The following is a 21,710-nucleotide window of genomic DNA, read 5'->3' as shown; positions in this document are numbered from 1 at the left end:
CCTAGTCTTCTCCTTGATTGAATTTTCCTTATTGCTCTTGGTTATTTTTCCATTGATTTTTATTTAGTTTATTCAATTACTATATCAAATATTTGTTGGATTAGTTAAGAAGAGTCTTTAATTTTGAATTGTGACAACCAGTCCTCGTGGGAACGATCTCGTAATACGTACCATATTTACATCTGATTCGTATACTTGCGAGTTTAAAATCATTTAAATCAGGTTGGTTTAAATAAAACATCAAGTTTTTGGCGCCGTTGCCGGGGACTGTTTCGGTCCAATTAGATTTAGGATTCTCTCTTATCATAATTCATAGTCTTAGGTTTTTTACTAACTTTAGGTTAAATTTTTTTAGAAACTAATCTATTTCCTGTTTTGTAGGGACCTGACATAAACTACTAATTTGGTAATCTCTTTCCAAATTTTCTATTTTTTTTTCTAATTTCTATTTTTAGAATTAAGGTTTTATTTTTTAAAAAAAGTTTCTATTTCTAGGCTATTTTATTTTTTTATTTTTAGAAATTTCCTATTTTCTAATTCTAGATTCCGATTCTTCTTTCAAGTAACTTTCTATATGCTAGTTTTAGAAATTTTTTCCCTTTTTAGAAACTAACTTAGCTTTTATTTCTAAGATTATAAACTTTCTTTTTTAGAAATTAACCGTTGCTTAGGATTTTTTCTAGCATTATTTTAGGAAATTTAATTTATTTTTGTTTTCTTTTTGTTTACAGGAATTGAGGAAGGAAGCTGCTAAATAACATTGTCTTCAAAAGGAGGAGCTCTCAAATCTTCAGACATTCATCATCTCCTTTTCTCGGGTTCTTCCTTCCAATTCTCGTTTACATAGCTTTCTCTTGTTTTTAGGAATTCATAACTTTTTCCTTTAGTTTTATTCATCTTAGGTTGCATCTTAGTTTAGTTTTCTTTCTTATATTAATAACATAGTTTATGCTAGGACGTAGGTCTCTGAACATAGAACTAGCACCTTTTGATCCTGAAATAGAAAGAACCTTTCGGAGAAGATTTAGAAACATCTTATTCGAAATGGCGGAAGAGAATGGAACTAAAGCTCTTAGAGATTATTCAGCTCCTGTCCAATTCAATGCGCCTTCATGTATAGTGTTGCCTGTCACCACGGCAGCACACTTTGAACTTAAACCTGGGGTCATACAATTGTTGCCCTCCTTTTATGGTTCAGATAAGGAGGATCCATATCATCATGTGAAAGAATTCTTAGACATTTGCTCCACCTTTAAGTTCCAAAACTTTTCAGACGATTCGATCCGTTTGCGCCTTTTTCCTTTCTCTTTGAAGGATAAGGCGAAAGCATGGTTGAATTCTCTAGGAGTTGGGTCTATCACTACATGGGACCAACTGTCTAAGAAGTTCTTAAACAAATTCTTCCCGGTTCACAAAACTAATGCTCTCCGTAGAGAAATTACAAATTTCACACAAAAAGAGGGTGAGCACTTTCATGAATGTTGAGAAAGATGGAAGGATTTACTTCTTAAATGTCCACACCATGGTTTTGAAAAGTGGCAACAGGTTCAATACTTCTATGACGGTCTGACACCCCAAAACCGTCGCATGGTTGACGCCACCAGTGGAGGGTCATTCATGACCAAAAGTGATGTCGAAGCTTGGAATTTCTTTGAAACCTTGTGTGAAAACTCCCAGCAATGGGACTATTCAAATAAAGGTGAAAGAAGCCCTCAACCACTGAAGAAAGGGGGTATATATGAGGTAGGAATCATGCCAGATCTTTATGCCAAAATTGATACCCTGACAAAGAAGGTGGATGCTTTAATGTTAAACAATGGACCTCCACAAACAACTCAAGTCGAGTCATGTGCCATATGTTCTAGTCTCGCCCATCCTACGCAGTCTTCTCCATCTAGTTCAGCATTTCCAGAATTTCTTTCTGAACAAGTACATGCTATGAACACCTTTCAGAGAACTGAGAATAATCCTTACTCAAACACCTACAATCCAGGGTGGGCTAGACATCCAAATTTTTCTTGGGCAAAAGGACCACAACAAGGAGGACCATCTGGAAATCATCCTATGCAACCTTACTCCCAAGTGGGCAGTCAACAACCTCAGCAGTTCTCACAGTATCAACAAGTGCCTCCACAATCTAAGAAACCATCTCTTGAGGATACACTCAATCTTTTTATGCAGAGTTCACTTCAATTTCAAAAAGACACCCAACATACTTTACTAGCTAACCAGCAGAGTTTACATGCAAATGCGCAATCCATTGCCAAGCTAGAAGTACAGTTGGGTGAACTTGCTGCCACATTGAGTGAGAGAGAGAAGGGCAAGTTCCCTAGTCAACCTGTGGTAAATCCAAAAGGACAGTATGAGATTGGCTCTAATTCAAACCAAGAACAATATCATGAGCAAGCCAAATCAATCATTACCCTTAGGTCCGGTAAACAGATCGAGAACAAAGTAGAGATGCCTAGGGAAGAATCAAAGTCCAATGCGGAAGATCAAAATGAAATGGAGAGACATACTAGTGCATCCAAAGTCCAACAACACTCTAACTCTCCAGGAACCACTCATGTGCCAACTTATGTACCTAAAACACCTTTTCCTCAACGTCTGGCACCGGTTAAGAAAGGAAACAACTTTAATGAGATATTGGACATGTTTAAGCAAGTCCAAATCAACATTCCGTTGCTTGATGCTATCAAGCAAGTCCCTGCTTATGCTAAGTTTCTTAAAGATTTATGCACTCAAAAGCGTAAGATGAATGTTCATAAGAAGGTCTTCCTTGCAGAGCAACTCAGCTCCATGATTCAAAACAACACTCCTCCTAAATTTAGGGATCCAGGAGCTCCTACCATTTCTTGTGTCATAGGAGAGCATAAGGTTCAGAAAGCGTTGCTTGATTTAGGGGCCAGTGTTAATTTGTTACCATATTCGGTCTATGAGCAGTTAGGACTTGGTGAGCTGAAACCAACTAAAATAACATTACAACTAGCTGATAGATCTATCAAGGTGCCCCGTGGTATTATTGAAGATGTGCTAATCCAGGTTGACAAGTTTTATTTTCCAGTGGATTTCATCGTTCTAGATACTCAACCTATCCAGAATCCTACAAGTCAAATTCCGGTTATCCTAGGACATCTATTCTTGGCCACATCCAATGCTATCATAAATTGCAGGAATGGAGTTATGAAGTTGTCCTTTGGTAACATGAAGATCAAGCTCAACGTTTTCAATGCTGCACAACAACCAGCAGACTCTGATGATATATGTGAAGTGGACATGATTGAGAGTCTAGTGCATGAATCTTTCCTTCAATCTTCCGAAGACGCACTTGAGACTTGCTTAGCACATTTTGGCATGGATTTTGACATAGAGAATTCCATCCAAGAAGTCAATGCATTGCTCGATTCTACTCCTATAATGGAGACTGTCAAATGGAAAGCGAAAGTGGAACCTCTTCCACCCTCTGAGTCTAAACCGGTCCCATCTATTGAGAAACCACCTGAACTTGACCTTAAACAATTGCCTGAAAACCTCAAGTATGCATTTTTAGGTCCGTCTGAGACCCTACCTATCATCAGAATGTCTAACCTTGAGAAGGAACAGAAGAACAAGTTGCTTAAAGTGCTTAGAGAATATAAGGCAGCTATTGGGTGGACTATAGAGGACATGAGGGGAGTAATCCCCACTTTGTGTATGCATCATACTGATCTTCAAGAAAATGCAGAAACATCACATGAAATGCAAAGGGGGCTTAACCCTAACATAAAAGTGGATGTTCGAGCGAAGGTGCTTAGATTGCTAGACGTTGGTATCATTCCAACGGAGGTGCTTAGGTTGTTAGACATGAAAGAAGTCATTCGAGCGGAGGTGCTTAAATTGTTGGATGTCTACCCCATTTCAAATAGCACGGTTCAAGTTGTTCCCAAAAAGTCTGGGATTGGTTAATCAAGATGTTGAGGAAATCTAGTTGGTGGACCCAGGTTATCAAGATTGATTAGTTCATGGTCCTTTCTTGTCTGGCTGAAGATGTTAAACTTAGCGCTCCTGGGAGGCAACCCATCTTTTCATTTCATTTCATTTTCCTAGTTAGTTAGTTCAATGTTTGTGGGTAACATTACTGCAAACCCTCACGAGACTACAACTCGTCCACTAGGGGTAACCTAGCGGTTTAAAGGCATGTTGCATTCGCTAAATGTAATCGAGAGCACCTGCGAAAGTGGTATAGATAGGATTTTCTTTTTGCGTTTTTATCATTTTGCTTTTGTTGATTTCTCTCTTATGCTGACTCGCTCTTACATGGATATTTTTTTGGAAAGCTTCTAGATTCTTTCATACATGTACTATTTGTCCATCACTCCTCTTTTATTTTCGTTGTCCCTTATGCATTGCATGCTTATTTCTTTTACATTGAGGACAATGTAGATTTTATGTTGGGGGTGGGCGATTAGGTTACCTCATCAGTATTTTCTTGGTCTTGAGCACAAATTGTGAAAATTTTTAAATTTTTCTGGAATTTCTTGTGCATTTGAAGTGATTGTGAAGGATAAGGGTGATTTTAACATTGCAAGGTACAGAATGTCAGTAATTTATAACTCTTGGATTCAGCCATCCGTTAGATTTCACAGTTAAGTTTAAATTGTTAACCCATGATTAGAACTTTTAAACATTGATTGAGTCATGATCCCACATATCACATCTCGGTTGCACATTAAGGTTCCGTTTCAACATTGAATGATTAACTTAGTAATCACTAAGTATGAAAGAAACCAGCCTGAAATTTTTAGCTTCGGTCTATAACTAAGAATTGAGAGAAAGCGTAAGTCATATAATCTTCACCATAGGTTTGCTCCCTATAGATGAAGATTCGATTCCCCATGGTTGACATGAGAAAAGGGTTAGGTGTACAATCTTTACCATAGGTTTGCTCCCTATAGGTGAGGATTTGATTCCCTTCCTTGGCGTTACTGTTCAAGAAAAAAATCAAAGGCTGATAGAATGAAAAGTTAATCTGTAAGGCAAGCGTTGGTTTTAGTTGTCATGCATTCCGTTGTTAATTACTAATGATATCATGAAATTGACAATTGGATCTCTTAATGATAGTAAGCCGAGATTACACTATACGCTCGTGGAACTCAATGTTTAGAATATTCTAATTAATGGATTAATATTTTGAAATTGATTATGAAGTTTACCGTGAGCTTGATTCTAGAAAGAAAAATTCTGTGCACCGTTCATGAATCTTAAGATTCTCGCGCCTCGACGATCTATTCACAAGTCACTCGGGTTCTCAGGAATTGTCTTTTATTTCTAAAATTATTTTTCGCATGTTTTGCTCGGGACTAGCAAAATGCTGGTTGGGGGTTGTGATAAGGGTCGAATATTACATATCAGACCCTAATTAGTGCATGATTTTACGTACATGATAATGCTTAATGGAATATTTTAATTATATTTTTGTTACATGATGAAATCAGGAGCGTTGATGGAAAAAGAGTACTACAAGCGTGGATTTGATGTTCCAAAGTCACCAGAGCAAGGGACGCACTCCAGAGAACTAAGACTGAAGAATTCACATGCCAGGGACCCGAGGAAATCAAGCCGTTCACGTTAAAAAGGCCTAAAAATGGTCCAAAATGCAAGATCGCATGGTTCTCACCATCCAATTGGCTCGAAACTCCATATATGGCCTGGAGGCCATAAATAAACCGTACATATTAAATTTCAACCATTGGATATTTCGAGAAGTGGGCCAACGGACAGATCAGCCCATTAATCTTCAATTTTAGGCCCACCTACAATCTGGATATACTTCAAAATTGACCCAGACGGTTTAAATAAGGTGAGAAACAGGATGGATGGATTGGATTTCTCTAAAGAATCACAGTGGACCCCATATGTATAATGTGTGTACATAGTGCACATGTGTACTACCCGAGCACCGAACGCACCTAAGTCGGTCAGCGCTGCTGACCCGACTTCCTTTTTCAAAAACGGCAGTTGCCGTTTCTGGCGCGTGTAACGGACGGAAAATCCATTTTTACGGACCGCTGTGGGCCCCACCGGTAGCACGTTCATCTGATCCAAGCCGTTCATCGTGTAGATGGGTTCAAGAGCTACAAAACCATGTTTACATTTTGTGCCCATACGTGCACACGTGTGAGATACAGAGGCCACAAGTGGACTGTCCTGTGACGTTCAAAATTGATTTTATTGTAGTTTCTTTTATGGGTCGCGTCAATGGATGTTCAAAACCATCCATATCTGACCGAAATTTCGTCGTGCATCCAATGGACAGGGTGGATTTCCCTGAAAACGCTTATGTGTGGCCCACCGAGCATCACAGCGCCGGACGTGCGAAGGCTTACGCACGTCCGCGAAAAGCCGACTTCCGGGCGGTTGTGGCCCACCATCTTCGATCAGATGGAAGATCTGATCCGTCCATCATGTAGAACAACCAAAAACGTCCCAGGAGACGTTGATTTTACGAAAAAAATGCAAAGAATGAGAGACTTATGTAGGTACAGAAGTTTGCTGCGAAAAGGGCTTTCGCTGCGCATACGACAGCTTTCCAAACCCGATTTTCTCCATTCCAGCCACTCCAGCAGCTATAAGAAAGGATGCAAAACGTAGAGAAGAGAGGAGGAGAGCCAGGGAACAGATCCAGAGAAGAGAAAGAGAAGAAAAGAGAAGAAAAGAGAAGAAGAGAGAGAGAGATGTTTTTCTTGTATCAATTTTATTTTTCTTTCCTTTTATTTGAATTCATGGATTGCTAATCTTCTAGCTAGGGCTGAGATGAAGCCCCTAATTTGAATAACCCTTGTTATGTGTTGATTTCATGTTGATTTAATTGATTTGTTTCTTTCTCTGGTGTACTTGACTGGAATTTCCGTACTTCTCCATGCTATGAGTTTAACCAAAATCTAGTTATGGATATTGTTTGGAATATTATTCTAGGCGCTTGTGTCTGACCATGAACAGGTTCCTATAGAGGAAGAAACAGGAATCTACATCTCTCCATGCCTGACCATGGATGGAAAGATGTGATCCATATATGCTTTAAGTAATTATACATTCTGTGTACCCGACCAAGGACATAGAGTGCGCTTTATTTATTTTGATATCAATCTGAATTAGGGTAAATCAACAGGTAAAACAAGGTTTATGATAATTAGGAGTGGATTCGAAAGTCCTAGTCTTCTCCTTGATTGAATTTTCCTTATTGCTCTTGGTTATTTTTCCATTGATTTTTATTTAGTTTATTCAATTACTATATCAAATATTTGTTGGATTAGTTAAGAAGAGTCTTTAATTTTGAATTGTGACAACCAGTCCTCGTGGGAACGATCTCGTAATACGTACCATATTTACATCTGATTCGTATACTTGCGAGTTTAAAATCATTTAAATCAGGTTGGTTTAAATAAAACATCAATCAACAACTCAGGCGGCAAGGTCGACCATGAGGGTTCAATCCACATAGCAAAAATAAATCAACAACCTAGGCAGCAGAGCTGAACATAAGGGTTCAAACCACAAAGCAAAAAAATAAAATCAACAAAAGTAAAACTAATACAGAAATTAAACTATGTTAATCTGGAAAATAAATTCAGCAGATTGTCTTTGTGATCAAACGACTTGGGTGATAAAATCCCAAGCAGGGCAACCTTATGTCATAATTAGTACTTGAAAGACCCAACTGAATTTACTTTCAAAGAAAAACAGAAAATTTACAAAAATTTTGAAGAGTTTAGAAGAGAACTTACCTTAGTTATCTTGCACAGATCTAATCTATCTGAGTCTCCCCGGCAACGACGCTAAAAAATTAATTGCTTGTCTCCAAGTGCAGAGGTTCGTGAGTAGTATCCCATGAATACAGGGTCAATCTCACAGGGAGATAAATTGCGAGAAGGAGAAAATCAAATGCAAAATAAAATAAGTAAAAAAAAAAACCAAACTCATGATTTGATTTTAGGAGTTTTAAATAGATGTAATTCAACCGAATTAAAACAACACCCAAGCTTCAAAGTTCCACACATAGGTTAATGTTCCAAAATCATGATGACTTGCATAACACAACTTGGATCTGAGCACTATGGTCAGCCTAATTGGAAAATAAAACAATTTAAATATTTTAATAAATGATATAAAAGATTAGAAAATCATGGATTTGTTCCATTGATATATATTCTCAAGCGCCAGTGATTTTAAGAATTCAATATCAATGAGATAGTGATTATTAAAGAAATATAGCAGGTTGAGAACTTCTCCCATCTAGGAAATCTAATTGGTCCATGGTAAGCCTATCCATCAATGTGGATCTCATATGATGCAAACATATAGATCTCACATGAGGATAAAAAACTAAACGTAAACAATAGATAACATGTATACACCATTCTTCTCATCATTAAAATAATCAATCATCATAACTATGAAAACATTAAACTAAAGTGTTTTCCTTCTATCTTGGGCTAGAGGAAACTAGAAAAACATAACTAGAAAAGAAGAAATAAATAAGAAAGAATAAATATCTAAATGCATGTAAAGAAAAATAAATTAAAATTATGAAACTTTTCAAAAACCCTAAATAAAAACCCTAGATCTTGCTTTGGGATGCTTTGAATGATACTTAAGAATGCCTTAGGAAGCCCTATTTATAAGTGCGGAGCTCCAACTTTTGCACCAAGTTCGAAAACTCTAGAAATCGCCTCAATTTTATGCAGTTTGTTAAAATAGACTTCTTGCTGCGTAGTTTTCCAAAATATACTTCAGAGTTTCAGAATATGCTTTTTTAGGACGATTTCAGAATTCTTCACTTCAAATCTTTAATTCTCTTCATTTCTCACTTGGTTTTCTTGGATCTTTGGCATTTAAATTCGTCAATCTTAGTTACCTAAGATCCATCCATTGCCTTGGTGATTCTTAAGCATCAAATCCATGCTTTTAGTACCCTTTTCAATCCAAGCTCTCAAATTCACTTTGCAACACAAACATGAGTAAAATAGAACATTAAGCTGATTCATGTTCCGAAAACCAAGATATAAATGGGAGAAATTATGCATTATTTGAGTCTCAACATGCAGAGAGCCAGCGTTGTCCAAATTAAAGTTTAGATTTTTAATCACCTAGTAGGCCCTATATTTTAACTCCACAGGTAAGTGGCAAGCCTTCCCATAGACAAGTCTAAAGGGAGACATTCCAATAGGAGTCTTAGATGTAGTATGTAAGCCCATAAAGCATCGGTCAATCGGATTGACTAGTCCCTATGGTCAGGGTTAACTGTTTTTTTCAAAATATGTTTAATTTTCCTATTGAAAATTTTGGGTTGCCCACTTATTTGTGGGTGGTATGGAGTGCTTACTTTGTGGGAGATGCCATATTTCTTTATTAAGTTCGCAAATGGCCTGTTACAGAAATGTGAACCTCCATCACTAATGATGGCTCAAGGTGTTCCAAATTGAGAAAGGATGTTCTCTTTTAAGAATTTAATGACTGTCTAATGATCATTTTTTCGGCACAGGATTGCTTTGACCCATTTAGTGACATAGTCTATTGCGAGCAATATATATAAATTTCTGAAAGATTGGGGAAATGGTCCCATAAAATCGATGCCTCAATAATCAAATGCTTCAATGATCAGAATGAGGTTCAAGGGCATCATATTTCGATGGGACAATGTTTCCAATTTCTGACAACACTCACAAGCTTTGTAAAACTCATGAGTATCCTTGAACATAGTGGGCCAGTTAAATCTAAACTGCAGAATTTTGGCTGTCGTATTTTTAGCAGAAAAGTAACCACCACAGGCTTGAGAATGACAGAAGGAGATGACACTTTGGTGTTCATTATCTGGCATACATCTCCTTAAGATTTAGTCTGGGTAATATTTGAATAAATACGGATCATCTTAGAAGAATTTACATACCTCGGCAAAGAATTTCTTTTTATCTTGCGCAATTCAATGTGTCGGCGTGAAACCTGTGGCATGATAATTAGCAATATCCACAAACCAAGGTGAATGAGAGATTTTAAAAGTTGTTCATTAGGGAACATGTCATTTATATTCGTCGTCTCAAGGAAATCAGAGAGGTCAAGGCAGAAAAGATGGTCAGCCACTACGTTCTCTACTCCATTCTTATCTTTTATCTCCAAATCAAATTTTTAGAGTAGGAGGATCCATCTTATCAAGCGGGGCTTAACATCATTCTTAGAAAGAAGATACTTGAGCGCCGCATGATCTGTGTAGATGATAATGTTGGATCCAATTAAGTAGGACCTAAATTTGTCCAAAGCGAATACTACAACTAAGAGTTCCTTCTCCGTAGTTTTGTAATTCACTTACGTAGGATTTAGAGTTCTACTTGCGTAATGTATAACATAAGACTTCTTCTCTTTTCTCTAGCCTAACACTACCCCAAGAGCATAATTCGATACATCACACATAATTTCAAATGGAATGCTCCAGTCAGGTGGCTGCATGATAGGTACAGGGGTTAACATGCCCTTGACCTTAGAAAATCCTTCCTAGCATGCTCAGTCCACTCGTATAGTACATCCTTCTGAAGTAGATTGCATAAAAGATGAGAGAGGTGACTAAAGTTCTTTATAAGTCTCCTGTAAAATCCTGCGTGTCCTAAAAAGGATCACACGTCTCATATGTTCTTGGGTGGAGGTAAGTTAGAGATAAGATCAATCTTGGCCTTATCTACCTCAATTCCTTTGGACGAGATGATATGTCCAAGGACAATCCCCTAACGAACCATGAAATGACACTTCTTCCAATTTAGTACCAAATTCTTTTCCTCACATCACTTTAGCACACATTTAAGATTCTCCAAACAATCGCTGAAGGATGGACCAAAGACAGAGAAGTCATCCATAAAGACCTCTAAATATTGCCCCATCATGTCAAAAAATACTCATTAAGCATTGCTGAAAAGTGGCAGGGGCATTACACAGTCCAAATGTAACGCCCCGAATTTCGAGGGTCGAGCAAAGCTCAACTCCCGAGATCCGTCGCATCACTTATGCAACATAAATAATGATGATTGAATGTTGTCCATATTAGTGCATTAAACATGAATGAGATCACACTAAATCAACATATCATACTCCAGAGATAGATAAGTTAAGCAAGCGGAAGACTATGATAAATATATAAAGTATATGCGTGTTTTACAACCTCCAGAGTATGAGTGTGTTACTGGGCTGAATATATGCATGTTTTGTTCTAAAATATACAAAATGACAAAATGTGAATGTCCGACTAAATAATCCCTGTAATCCCGTTGATCAGTACATGGTCTATATAGACCCGCCTAATAACTGCATATAGGAGAACTCTTCCTCCTTGTCGTAGAAGTTCGGCTCCGACGAATAAGCCTCACCATCATCTGTAACTAAAATAGAGTCTGGTTGGTATTTTAAAACACCGTCTTAGAGTGGGAGTGAGTGATTAACTCAGTGGATCTATAAGGCAAAGGTTAACATGTTATCAATTCAGTCAAGCAGTAATGATAAAGCAATACAACAATCAGGTCCTAAGTACTCTTGTTAATGCAAGAATGGTATGCTATAATAATGCATGCCCCTGCCTGCACTCCCTCAGCAACATCATCTCACGATCGCGCATGCGACTCCCACCGTGCACTTCCTCGCCAAAGCACATGTAGTGCGGTGTATGATTATGTTAGCCAAGTATTTAATTAGGTTTATTCACATAGAAGATTCAGGAAGCTAAGGTACCTCCCTTTATATCATTTACCCAAACAAGGATCTATCTAGGGTCGTCAATCCTAGTTAGTCACATACGATAGGCAAGTTGTAGGGCATCACCCCTGATGGAAATAGTGGATAGGCAAGTTTGAGAGTTTATACTCTAGGTTGCTACGAGAGGCTCGTCACCGTCAGCATAGGCCTATTTTATACTCGAGGTCACTACGAGAGGCTCGTCACCTAATCATAGGCCGACAGCTCGAAGACAGTGTCCCATACCACCATATTCGGCTCACGAGTTTGGGTTGCTCACTAGTCACTACGTGGAGGCTCGTCACCCCTGCGTAGGCTGACAGCTTGACCACGATGTCCGATACCACCATGCCCTGCTCATGATTCTTAGCGGGTACCAAGGTTAAATGGGCTTTACATTGGTATACCTTAGGTTCAAGCCATAGCGTCCATACATGGTAAACACACATTAGGCCAATCGGGTTACTTGGCAAGTTCGATTGGTATGAGCGCACGTTAAATTAATCGACACGGAGCACGTACGCACTCCCCGTGGCATAACCACTGTCGATAATCACCGTACGGCTTGGATTCATCGAATGTATCCATTATGGCGAAACTAGTTCGATTACTTTATCGTAAACCATTGCCGATTGCGTGGACTACGCAATAGTCCCAGTCATACTCAAATATAATAGGCATTCATATGTGACAGTCAAAACATCATTAAACAACCAATTCAAATATAAATCTCATTTGAGCATTTTAACAAACACATAGTGCACATGTTATCATACATAGACATTTCATCCATAAATCACATAGTAGCAAGATAGGTTATATGAAGGAAATTAAAACTATAGATAAGGTAATTGAGAATCACATCTCAACACCCTATTAATTACATTTCAACAAGCAATTTCTCATTCAGACATTTTATCAAACACTTAGACTAAACATTTTAAAATACATGTAATAAATTAGTTATAACATGTATTATGACAAATCTTTTCACAAAGGAGTTGTCATACATACAACAATTGTGAATTCTAGTTTAATAGTCATGGCAAGCATAAATTATAATTTCTTATTCATTCAAACATTTCAACAAACATATGGAATGCATTTAGTGTACAACCTAGTTTACACATATATGATATATCGAAAACATCATAATTAAGATCATATGGCAGCAATCAAGTCAGACATAAATCATTGCCGACATTGAAAGCCTTGAAAACCATAACCTAAACGTTTATAGTCCGCACCTTTCGTCGGTACGTGCGTTACGATCTCGGTTCGTATATAACGTCTTTGTCTATGGTACAATGGCTATCTAAACATTGAAATAGGTTAACTATTTCACCGATTTCTCTATTTGGATTCCTAAAACAGATCAGGGTTAGGATTTCTTGCCCAAAAATGGATTTGGATTCGACGGTGTAGCGACATGGGAGAGATGATTCGACACGTGTGTTGAGGGTCGAATATTGCATATTAGACCCCAGTTATTACCTAGATCTACAAGCATAATACCGTTTAATGGCTGATTTAATCGTGTTTGTGATGCAGAGTGTACGTACGAGCTTAGACTGAAAAAAGGATGATAAAGCATAGATTTAATGCTCTGAAGTCACCAAGGCAAGCGACGGACTCCAGGGGACCAAGATCTACAGATTTACATGCCAGAGATCCACGAAAATTGAGAAACTGAAGCTCAAACGGGCCTGAAAGTCAGCCAGGATGCAAGATCACAGGGTTTCCGCCATCCGTTCAGCTCAAAACTTCATATATGGCTTGAGGACCACAAGTTAACCGTACACATCGAAATTTAGCCATTGGATCCTTATGGAAGTGTCCCAACAGACAGATCAGCCCCTTAAATCCTTAAGTGGGGCCCACCTGATCTTTGGACATGCTTCAATTTTGGTCTCAACCCATTAAATTATAAGAGAAACATGATGGATGGTGTAGATTTCTCATATACATCACCATGAGACCCACCTATACATTGCACGTGCATAGCGTATATGCTTCAGCCGCGCACTGCAACTCAAGAAATCGGTCAGAAGGTGCTGATCGATACTTCTTTAGAAAGAATTCAAAATTAGCCAGCATCTTCCACGCCGACCGTCGGTTGATCCTTGTGGGCCCCACTCATCATCCGTTTAGATGATCTGAACCGTTAAATTGTCTCAGGAGACAGCCAAGACCAACACTTAGGTTTCCTTTTACCACCATGCAAGCTTCTTCACGATCCCATCCGTTAAACGCAGGATGGATGGCGGAGTAGAAGATCTTGTGTGTCCCACCGATTTCACTCCAAAAATCACCATTTCCGATCGGTTTTTCGAGGTGAACACAATGGTTGGACTAGATTTCCTGTATGGCACTGATCCTGGGCCCCACCACCTCACCAGCGAGAACAGAGCTGCGTAAGCTCTGTTCTGCGGCTGGATCTGCCGATCCAAGTGGGCCGCCACGGCTGGCCGATGGAAAGATCCAATCCGTCCATCATGAATGCAACCTAAAAACGCTCCAGGGGATGTTATTACTTTGAGAAGAAAGCAAGGAAAATGGGTTTTTTGTGGACCGTTTTCTTGACTACGTAACAGACCTTACGCAAGGAGTGCGTAAATCTTCCGCACCGACTTCAGAGGCTGTGCATAAACAGCAGCGATTGCATGCTTCTACAGGAGCCACTGACCTCCATATGATATAAAAAGAAAGGATGTGAGAGACAGTGAGGGGAGATTTGGAAGCCGTGAAAGTGGGCAGCCATGGAGTAGACGGGGAGAGAGATAAATAGACAAGTGTTTTTTTTTCTTTTTCTTTTTTATTTTGTTTGAGGGATCCAGCCCATTCATGTTGGGCTGAACCTCTTAGCTAGGGCTAAGAGGTGAAGCTTATAGTCTGATGGGAGAGACTTTGCTTGTGCCTCTTGTTTAGACTGACTGATGTTGATTTCAGTTCAATTAAAAGGAATACTTTCAGTTTTTTTTAATGGTTTGTTGTGACTGAAATTACAATAGATCTACGATGGCTTTGAGTATTTCTTCCTCCTTTTGATGTTTATGACGTCAGGAAGCCCTGTTGTTCACCATCGTCTCATGGGAATGGTTGGATGTCGGTACCCTTCCTAACCTTCATAGCATGTTGATTGGTTGGTAATTAGTTTAATTCTGTTGTTTGCTTTGTCTCCTGGGCATAGTTTGGTGATGGAATCCATTCTAATTCATATACCTTTCATCTTTTTAAAATTATATCAGAAGAAGTTCAGTTTAATTTCCATGATTTTTGAAACAGGCATAAGATCTCCCTGATCTCTACAAGTGGATCCTCTGAATCCCTAGTTTCCTACCTCTAAATTTCTTAAGTTTTACATTAATCTCTCACCATTATTCATCAATTTATATTTGATTTAGATTTCATCTTAGGCTAGTTCTATCTTTACCTAGTTTCAGATTACGTACAGGTTCCAGTCCCTTGGGATTCGACCTCGGTCTCACCGAGTTTATTACTACATCATAACCCTATACTTGGGGAGTGAACAACGTGGAGTGGTGGGAATGAATCTCGACAACTATCTCCGGATCTCTCACCCTTCTCCTCACTCTTTCCTCCTCTTTTCTCTCTTCTCTCTCCTAGGGTTAGAGAAATTCGTATGGAATGAGAGAGGGGCGGGTTTAAGGCATTATATAGGCCCAGATGTGATGTCAATGGCCCCAGGGCTATGGTATACTTAGGTTATAGCCAAAAGGTGTCTTTTCGGGTCAACAGAGCTCATCTGGTGTCCATTGCTCCCATACGGTCTGAGGCAAGTTCCTTGACAATGGATCTAAGTCAGGTTAAGATTTCGGTTCGGTCGGATTTGTGGATCGACCTTGGAGGACCTGTTTCAGTTCAACGGTCATCGTCACTCGATCAGGGCCACAAGTACACTGACATGTGTAGAAAAATTTTCCTGATCCAAGGGTGTAGTTGGGTCAAAATCTGACGGTCTGAAACCTTAAATTTGGTCTGCAAGCGAACGGCCCAATTCACTTAAGTTTGAGTTCATTTTCTAAAGATATTCGCGTTACTCACACACTTCGCTCCAAGCTCAAGCTGTGCATTTATGGATACTATTTGGACTCGATTCCCGCGATGATTGTCAAGCCCATTAAGACGGTCATAACCATATAGTTTTGCGGTCATCGGACTTTCGACACGTGGTCCAGGTCCGATATGGAGTTTCACTGTGCTCCCGAGAGTAACTGGGTTTTGAGATTGCTCCTAAGTTTTTAAGTAATGTAGAGTTAGCGATTCTACTGGTTTTGGGTCTTGCAGTTTGTATAAAAAGTGGTTCAAGCTAATTTACCGATTAATTTATTTTAGTGCTTAATTAATTTTCATCTAATTTCTAAAGAATTCGGTCCTTAGTGATTTTTGCCTGAGGTGGTACTCGGGTCTTTGTACGAATTTTTTCGAGACGTTACAATCTAGCCCCCTTAAAGAAAAAAATTTCATCTTTAAAATTAGTACCTTTTCGTACTCCTTGAGAATCTGAGGGTAGTTCTTACGGACTTCGGCTTGTTTTTCCCAAGTAACCTCCTCTTTAGTGTGGTGAGTCCACAATACTTTCATAAGCGAGATAACCTTACTACGCAGCACCTGTTTCTTCCTGTCTAGAATACGTGTCAGTCGCAGTACATAAGTAGCGTCTTCACTCAACTGTACTTTCTCCCATTTGATAATGTGGGAAGGATCAGGAACATATTTTTTTTAGCATCGATACATGAAATACGTTGTGCATGCCTACAAGTGGTGTGGGCAAAGCAAGGCGGTACGTTAACACACCCACTCGGTCTAAAATCTGGAATGGACTAATAAATAATGGCGTGAGTTTTTCCTTCTTTCCAAATTGAAGAACTCCCTTTATGGGGGGGAAACCTTAAGAAACACATGGTCCCCAACCTCAAACTCTAGCTGTTGCCGTCTCGTATCGGCGCAACTCTTTTGTCTGCTCTGTGCTATAAGAAGTCGACGCCTGATAATGTCGTTCTTCTCTAAGGTCACTTGTACTAACTCTAGGCCAATCAAACTCTTCTTGCCAACTTCTGCCTAGCAATGCGGTGCTCTACATAGGCGCCCATACAATGCTTCGTAGGGAGCTATGCCAATACTCGCTTGAAAGCTATTGTTATAAGCGAACTCAGCATAGGGAAGACAGTCATCCCAACCGTCTTTGAAATCAAGCACACATGCTCGCAACATATCCTATAATACCTGATTTACTTGTTCCGTCTGCCATCTGTCTGTAGTTGGAACGCGGTACTGAACTTCAGTTTCACCCTCATTGCTTCTTGGATACGAGTCCAGAAGATAAATGTGAATCGCGTGTCTCAATCCTACACGATCTCCATAGGCACCCCATGCAGATATACTATTTCCTTGATATACAATCTGGCCAAATCGTCTGCTGAGTTTGAGACTCTAATCGGGAGAAAATGAGCCGATTTCGTCAATCGGTCCACAATCACCCAAATGGAGTTATGTCCCTTCCTCGTCTTCGGTAACCTTGAAATGAAATCCATAGAGATGAAATCCCATTTCCATTTAGCTATGGGCATGAGCTGAAGCAAACCAGGAGGTCGGCGATGCTCGCCCTTGACCTGCTAGCATGTGAGACAATGGGATACATAGTCTGCTATGTGGTCCTTCATGTTGTCCCACCAGTACGAATGCTTCATATCTCGATACATCTTTGTACTACCAGGATGCATCGCCATCTTCGAATTATAAGCAACTTCGAGAACTTCCCTTCTCAAGTTATGAAGATTTAGGATACATAGGCGGCCACGATAACGTAAACCCCCATCCAAACCAACTCTCCATTTAGAGTCTTCATCGTCACTAGCTCGCTTTCATAACTCTACCAGCCCTTCATCTTCCCTCTGAGCTACAATGATTCGGTCGTCGATAAGTGGCTGCACACGAATATGTGCGACGCTCTCGAACGGCTCCTCAACCATAAGCTTCTGCTCAAAGTCTCGAATAAATTCTACTATATTCCATTCCTCTATCATCAGTGAAGCTACAAATGCTATCGTCTTCTTGCGGCTCAACGCGTCTGCCACAAGGTTGGCCTTATTAGGATGGTAGGAGACCTCAAACTTGAAGTCTTTCAAGGTTTCCATCCATCGCCGCTGCCTCATATTCAAGTCTCTCTGTGTGAATATATATAAGTGCTATGGTTTCCTGCTCCTTTGGTTGTCAAATTTTGTGGTGCCAAAAACACAATTTGTGTCTTGTGTTGTATGTTGATATATATATATATATACATGTTCAAGACACTGCATCACAATGGTTTAAGACAAGGATGATGATCTACTTCAAGAAATGCAAGGTCAATTACTTTGTCCTCTTTTGTAAGCATCGTTCAAGACACTGCATCACAATGGTTTAAGACAAGGACGATGATCTACTTTAAGAAATGCAAGGTCAAGTACTTTGTAAGACTCGTATCCCAACCCGTACCATAAACTTCTACGGTCCTCCCAGTCGAATTTCGACGACCCGTGATGCGTAGAAAGCATTGGCGCACGCTCTTGAGTTACATCCTATAAACCCAAGCCGACTCAAAATGAGACCTATGTCATTGCGACCGCGTTGTCACCGCGGTTCCGACGACGCGTCTTGTGCGTCAATACGACGCTCAGATTATGAGATCCGGCCCGTGCATTATCTAGGCCGTTGACCACTTGATCATGGGACCCACCTATCCCTGTTGTTGTACTTCCCCAGAAAAAAATAATTGCTATGATGTCACCCTAGGGGTGACATCACCCTACCCTACCCCTAGCCCTAACTCCTTACAAGCAACCATCCCTTCCCTTTTTCCATAAGTCAAACTTATTAATTTCCATCACCTCACCATCTCTCTCTCCCATCACTCCTTTACATCACCTCTCTCTCTCTCTCACTTCACTCCATTCTAAGCAACCCATGAGAGCTAACGTCCACCTCCATGAGAGAAAACTTGGTGTGACCCACCTTCCTATCTCTCATCCCCACCCTCCTAAAACAATCTCAACCGTTGAAGTTCGTCCTTTGGAGCTCTAGATCGCGTTGGCAGAAGAAAGAAGTCCAAGATCTAACGTGGGTGCCTCTCTCTCTTTCTCTCTCTCTCCCTCTCTCTTTCAATATGTCGGTGTGGTGATGTGGCCATGTGGCCCACCCGGATGTACCCCACCTTAATGTATGTGATGTCCAAGCCGTCTATCAAATGGACCCCACGGCCGTCCAAGCCATGTGGGCCCTACTTAACAGTGATGGGAAAACATAAAGAGAATTGATCAAGTGGGCCACGTCCACATGGGAGCCATCAACCGTGGTCCCCACATGTGGGACCACCTTGATAAAATGTATACCGTGTTTGTCCAGCGTCCAGGGACGCTGGACGCGTTCAGTGGGCGTTATCAGGCAGTGGGTGTACTACCAGCAACAAAGAAAAAAAATGATAATAATAATAATAATAATATATATATGTATATATGTTTGCTTTAAACTTGGGTGGACTACTTGTGTAGGCCCCACCTTGATACATGAATTAAATCCACACCATCCATCCTATTTCCCAACCTATTTTAGGCGTTGAACCAGGAAATGAAGGAAATCCAACTATCTGGCGGCCCGTAGTATGGAAAACAATATTTTCTACCATTGAAACCCACCCTGATGCTTCTATATACTAAAATGTGCTCTATATTAGACTCATTGGATCTGTTATGAGCTGTATAATATAATGGGTGGGTTGGATTTTTCAGATGTGGGCCCCACCTAGGAAAAACCCCAGAGAAACCCGAAATCAAAAAAAAAGGAGAGAGAGAGAGCAGCAGCAGCAGGCACTGCTGCCTCTGACCGTCCAGAGGACGCGTAGCACGTCCTGCTGCGCTGGACGTGGACAGTGGGTCCTAACCGTGGGCCCCACCATTTTGTGTGCCGTCATCAACACTATGCATTCGGTAGCCCCCCTCCTGGCTGTGGGCCACCCCAAAGATTGGCCATATAAAAAGCTCAGGTGGCCCATGTCACAAGAAGTAGTGGGATTGAACGTCTACCATTAAAACCCTATTTGGGTAACAGAAGTTTTGGATCTACATGAAATATTTTTTTTCCCCTTCATTCAGGTGTCTGTGACCTTATGAACGGATCGGATGGAGAATAAATGTTATGGTGGGCCCCACGTGGGACCCACCTTTTTGGAAGTGGATTGGCTGATGTACCTGCACAACTAAATAGCTGCTGTACATTTCTTCACCGTTGATGTGGGGCCACCTTGATGTTTGTGGTCTATCTAGACCGTCCATACATGGCATCACGTGATATAGCATGTGCATTATATCTATATATATAATTTAATATTATATCATGGGGGCCCCACGTGGGACCCCCCCTTGATGAGAAATGGATTGGCTGGTTCATTCACACCAGCTTATTGCTGCTGTATTGCAACCGCAGGTCCTGTGGACCCCATGATATATGTGAATTATCCATGCTGCAGAGCAGCTGTGGGACCCACGCATGTGTGGACTCTACATGCATGTGCTTATAAATGCCACCCATGTATTTTGCATCCACTGTCGAGAAGACTGGAAGGTAGTGCATATTGCGATGTATGTGTTTTATTCCACCGTCCAGATGGCTGGACAGTGGACACCACCACGATGCTCACGTTTTAACCTCGCTGTCCATATGCTTTAGCAGCTGTGGGACTCACCTTGTCAGTATGTGCTATATCCAGACTGTCCAAAGTCTGGACGTGACCCACCTAGTTGCATTTACTCTATATCTAGACCATCTGTCTGCTGCATGCAGCCTATAATTGCTATGTTGCCGTCAACGGGTGGGGTCCAAATCATGAGGTATGTGCTATACATCCAGACCGTCCATCCACCGGCCTTATAGCTACTGGGTTGACGTCAGTAGGTGTTGTGGACTCCACCATGAGGTATGGGTTTACCCAAGCCATCCCACTGGGGGACTCTTCCATGATGTATGCTTTAATCCACACTGTCTCGAAAGTGCTGGATGGTATTAGATCTGTTTGGATGGTGCCACGTGGGGCCCTGATATGGTGGATGTGTTGTGCCCCTGAGTCCAACATCTGGACGGTGGACCACCTTGTTATAAGTATACTATATGCACCATTCAGCTGTCTGGAGTGTGGGCTCCACTATGAGGTATATTTTGATCCCACACCGTCCATCTGGATGTGGGACTGTGGGACACCACCATGATGTACATGTTTCTCCCACACTGTCCAGAGTTGCCGTGGGCCACACCTTGATGTATTTACTGTATCCACATCGTCCATCCTTGGACGTGAGTCCCCCCTTGGAGATGTATCTGCCGCACCATCCGGCATAGGATGGTGGGTCTGCCATGATGCACGTGTTTCATTCCATGTTGTCCGTTTGTTTGATAGGTGGGAACCGCCTTGATGGATGTGTTTCATTCCAGGCCATCCGTGAGACGTGGACCTCACGTGATGTATGTGTTTGATCCAAATAGCCCAATTTGATTTGCATAAGGCCCTATGTGATATGTGAGGCCGATGTGATGTATGTATGGCCCATGGGATGCGGCCTACTTGATATGTATATAGGCCCACGTAATGCGGCCCATTGTGATGTATTCGATGCCCATGGTCGAGGCTCATGCGATGTCTTCGAGGCCTATGGACAAGGTCTGGTGTAAAATATTTATGGCCATGTGGGAGGCCCACTCGTATATTTATGGCCCATTGGTGCGGCCTGTTGATGCGGCCCACTTGATGTTTATGAGGCTCATTGGTGCGACCCGTTGATGCGACCCACTTGGCGTATATGAGGCCTACCTTTGATGTGTTTATGACCCACCCATGAGGCCCACTGTGTTGTGTACTTGAAGCCCATGGTATTAGGCCCATTGATGCGGCCCATTGATGCAGCCCACCTGAT

General features: G+C 40.8%; 1 non-coding gene across 1 annotated transcript; it reads right to left on the bottom strand.

Moving 5' to 3' along the window:
- Nucleotides 1-1,422: 1,422 nt before the first annotated feature.
- On the bottom strand, nt 1,423-1,529 carry LOC131257049 (small nucleolar RNA R71). Its single transcript, XR_009177071.1, has one exon. It is a non-coding gene; the product is annotated as a small nucleolar RNA R71 (small nucleolar RNA).
- Nucleotides 1,530-21,710: the final 20,181 nt, after the last annotated feature.

Source organism: Magnolia sinica, chromosome 9, assembly GCF_029962835.1.
Source record: "Magnolia sinica isolate HGM2019 chromosome 9, MsV1, whole genome shotgun sequence".
Taxonomy (NCBI): Eukaryota; Viridiplantae; Streptophyta; class Magnoliopsida; order Magnoliales; family Magnoliaceae; genus Magnolia; species Magnolia sinica.
Note: the sequence above shows the minus strand (reverse complement) of the source record. Positions and strands in the feature narration are given on the sequence as shown.